The sequence below is a fragment of the Pteropus medius genome, unplaced genomic scaffold (genome assembly GCF_902729225.1).
Source record: "Pteropus medius unplaced genomic scaffold, Ma_sr-lr_union100, whole genome shotgun sequence".
Taxonomy (NCBI): domain Eukaryota; kingdom Metazoa; phylum Chordata; class Mammalia; order Chiroptera; family Pteropodidae; genus Pteropus; species Pteropus medius.
In genome coordinates, this window is record NW_024354502.1 from 21,004,829 (window position 1) to 21,007,615 (window position 2,787).

Genomic DNA, 2,787 nt, shown 5'->3' on the forward strand with positions numbered 1-2,787 from the left:
GGTGTTCCTTCGAACTATGATGTTGGAGGTCTGCGTTTATGTTAGACCATAACTGACATCTATGTGACCTGTAATAGAGGCATACAATGGAGATGTTGCAGTTCAGTTCCAGGAATACTGCAATAAAGCGAGTCCGTTTTTGATTTCTCAGTGCATATAAAAGTTATATTTACACTATACAATAGTCTATTCAGTGTGCAATAGCATTATGTCTAAAAAACAATGTACATACCTTAATTAAAAAATACTTTATTGCTAACAAATGCTAACCATCATCTGATCCTTTGGCAAGTCATATTTTTTTTGAGAATTTCTATGAGTTTATTTAAGCCAAAATGACAACATGTGCCAGGGAGCAAGATCTCTAAGTCAGTGGTCCCCAACAATTTTGATCTCTAAGTCAGTGGTCTCCAACAATTTTGGGACCAGGGACTGGTGCTCCTATGAGAATCTAATGCTTGATGATCTGAGGTAGAGCTCAGGTGGTGATGCTAATGCTGGGGAGCAGCTGCAAATACAGATGAAGCTTCGCTCCCTCACCTGCCACTCCCCTCCTGCTGTGCGGCCGTGTTCCTTAACAGGCCGAAGACCAGTACAGGTCCGTGGCCTGGGGGTTGGGGACTCTTGCTTTAAGTCATAACATTTTTGCTGTTGGAGGATCTTGCCTCAGTGTTGATGGCTACTGACTGATCAGGATGATGGCTGCTGAAGGTTGGGGTGTCTGTGGCTGTGGGGTGGTCTTATTCTTAAAATAAGACCATAATAAAGTTTGCTGCATTAATTTATCTGTAGCATGCGGTACTGTTTAACATTTCAAGAGAGGAGAGGAGGCATCTGAAACATGCAAAAGAAAGGGCTTGCAGAAATGACCGACTCAGCCCGTTAAAGTCCATTCCTAACTGCCCTCTGTCTCGCCTGCCCCCACCCCCAGGACTCTCCAGCTAACATGTTTTCCATAATTACCTCCTCCACTTCAAGGACTCTCCAGCTCACATCTGCTGGTTCATGCTATCCAACTAATGTTCTTCCTTATCTCTGTAGCTGTGTAGGAATAACAAGACTGTATAAAACTGCCTGTTATGTTACAATTGGGGCTCAGCCTTTGGATAGGAGTCTACTGAGCCGGTGCCGGCATCAATAAGTGCTACTTTCTGCTTATAGCCTCGGTGTTCTGTCTCTCCATCCAAGAATCCTATAACAGTGCTGATAACTCCAAGGTCGCGGGTTCTACAAGGTAAAAGATTTGTAAATAGATAAGACCAGTGGTCTGGAAATTCCTCCCCCCTTTCAGCCTCCCACCCAAAGCTCCTCTTCTCCATCCTGAGTCATGAGGCACATGTGAAACCTCAGACAAAGCAATCACGCGCCCCTTGCAGTGTAAGAAATCTAACTAAAGGGAGCTCGTGCTTTGGTGCTATTTAAAGCCCCATGCACTCCGCTGGCAATAAATCCTCCTTCCTCTAACAAAGTTGTCATAGTGTCCAATTTCCACCATTAGGTGTCTTTCTGCAACAATTTTACCTACAGTAGAACTCCTTTCAAAATTGGAGTCAATCCTCTCCAACCTGGCTGTTGCTTTATCAACTAAGTTAAGGTAATAGTCTAGATCTTTTGTTGTCATTTCAATAACCTTCAGAACATCTTTACTGGGAATAGATTCCATCTCAATAAACCACTTTGTTTGTTCATCCATGAGAAAAAATTCCTCACCTGCGACAGTTTTATGAGATTGTAGCAATTTTAATCACGACTGCAGGCTCCACTTTTAGTTCTTTTGCTATTTCAACCCCATCTACAGTTACTTCCTCCACTAAAGTCTTAAACCCCTAAAGTCATCCATGAGGATTTTTCAACTTCTTCCAAACGCCTGTTAATATTTTGACCTCTTCCCATTAATCACAAATGTTCTTAATGGCATCTAGAATGGAGAATCCTTTCCATATTTTCAATTTACTTTGCCCAGATCCATCAGAGGAATCACTATTTATGGCAGCTATAGCCTTAAAAAATGTATTTTTTAAATAATAAGACTTGAAAGTCAAAATTACTCCTTGATCCATGGGTTGCAGAATGGATGTTGAATTAGCAGACACAAAAACAACATTAATCTCATTGTGCATCTCCATTAGAGCTCTTGGGTGAGCAGGTGCACTGTAAATGAGCAGTAACATTTTGAAAGGAATCCTTTTTTTCAGTAGTAGGTCTCAACAGGCTTAAAATATTCAATAAATCATGTTGTAAACAGATATGCCATAATCCAGGCTTCGTTGTTCCATTTATAGAGCACAAGCAGAGTATATTTAGCATAATTCTTAAGGACTCTAGGGCATTTTGAATGGTAAATGAGGATTTAACTTAAACTTAAAGTCAACTTAAAGTCATCAGTCTCATTAGCCCCTAAAAAGAGAGTCAGCCTGTCCCTTGAAGTTTTGAAGGCAGGCATTGACTTCTCCTTTGTAGCTGTGAAAGTCCTAGATGGCATCTTTTCCAATAGAAGACTGTTTCACTTCTGTTGAAAATCTGTTGTTTAGTGTAGCCACCTTCATTAATTATCTTAGCTAGATCTTCTGGATAACTTGCTGCAGCTATATCAGCACTTACTGCTTCACCTTGCACTTTTGTTATAAAGATGGCTTCTTTCTTTACACTTCATGAAGCAAACCTCTGCTACTTCAAACTCTTCTTCTGCAGCTCCCTCAGCTCTCTCAGCCTTCATAGATTTGAAGAGAGTTAGGGCCTTGCTCTGGATTAGGCTTTGGTTTAAGGGAATTTTGTGGCTGGTTTGAT